Genomic DNA, 1,890 nt, shown 5'->3' on the forward strand with positions numbered 1-1,890 from the left:
ATTATTATTATTATTATTATTATTATTATTATTATTATTATTATTATTATTATTATTATTATTATTCAGGTCACTGTTTAGAATCGAACTCGGACTATGGCGTAGTGGTTAAGAGTGCGGGCTACTAACCCCGAGATTCCGAGTTCGATTCTAAGCAGTGACCTGAATAACAACAACAACAACAATAATAATAATAATATCGAAAAATACCTTAGGAATGAGAACCCAGGTTCGAAATTTCCTCAAGACACTTGATAAAAGCTGGAGGGTATATCAGCCGAAACGTTAACAACAAACAAGACGAGGACAAATATCCGTCAAATGTAAATAACACCATCTCTTAAATATAGAACTGTAAATTAAATTATAATTATAATTAAATTATCATTAAATTATAATTTAATATTATTCAGTAAAATTCGATAAATAAATATAATATATTATGTTAGATTGGATGTTAATCTATAAACAAAATAGATAATAATAACAACACAATCTTTGATGACGTAAAACACGAATTCCTTATTTTGAATACCCAACCTGATCATGTGATACACATTATATTACACCCTGGCTTAATACAAATTAAATAGTTAAAATAATTTCAAATAACTATTTAGACTAAATTGTAAGTTTTAACTAATAATATGGATTGTTTCATCTCCATGAATTTTATAATTAATTAACAATAATTAATAATATATATTAATTGACAATCTTACAATCTTACTGGTAAACATAATAGGTATTAATGTATATCTAATTTATGTTTTTAATATAGGTTAACGTAAGGCGGCGAGCTGGCAGAAACGTTAGCACACCGGGCGAAATGCTTAGCGGTATTTTGTCTGTCTTTATGTTCTGATTTCAAATTCCGCCGAGTTCGACTCTGCCTTTCATCCTTTCGGGGTCGAAAAATTAAGTACCATTTACGCACTGGGGTCGATGTAATCGACTTAATCCCTTTGTTTGTCCCCTCTATGTTTAGACCCTTGTGGGCAATAAAGAAATAAGAAGTGTTAGCACGCCGGGCGAAATACTTATCGGAGCGGTATTTCGTTTGTCTTTACGTTCTGAGTTCAAATTCCGCCAAGGTCGACTTTGACTTTCATCCTTTCGGGGTCGATAAATTAAGAACCAGTTGCGTACTGGGGTCGATGTAATCGACTGATCCTTTCCCCCAAAATTTTCGGGTCTCGTGCCTTGGGTAGAAAAGAATATAAGTTAACATACACACGCACAAATAATTATAAACTGAAATAAAACGAGCATATAACGTATTATTTTTATTTTGAAATACTAATGCGCACAAGAATGAATAAATAAACGAATTCGTTTATTCTTTCACACACACACACACACACACACACACACACACACACACGTAAAATCTATACACATACACATTTATAACGGTTGTATTGTTTTATTTATTCTATTCATATTTTGTTATATTTATTTTTATTTTCATTCGTATTTTCTTTTCTTTTCTTATTTTCTTATGAAATTTATTTAACACCCAGACACGCGTTTATTCAGTCTGTTTTAAAATCTCAACCTAACAACATGTAACCCTTTCATGTCAATTAGCCCTGATGAGATTTTACTCCCAATATTCTAAATGTAAATTTAATTTCATTTTGTTTATAAATTTGTCATTAGTATTGAGTAAAATTGAAACAAGTGTAGGCATCTTTAATTAACTATATGTTAATAAATTAATTTATATCTATATATCCTAGCTTGTTGTTTATCGTATTCTACATTTTTAATATTCCCATTTATATCGATATAATATTTCTGGTAGACATCGGGTGTTAAACTAGTGTAACTAGGATGATTTCATCCCTATAAGAAGAGTACATATCCTTGCAGTGGAGTATATATATA

This window comes from Octopus bimaculoides, chromosome 26 (genome assembly GCF_001194135.2).
Source record: "Octopus bimaculoides isolate UCB-OBI-ISO-001 chromosome 26, ASM119413v2, whole genome shotgun sequence".
NCBI lineage: Eukaryota > Metazoa > Mollusca > Cephalopoda > Octopoda > Octopodidae > Octopus > Octopus bimaculoides.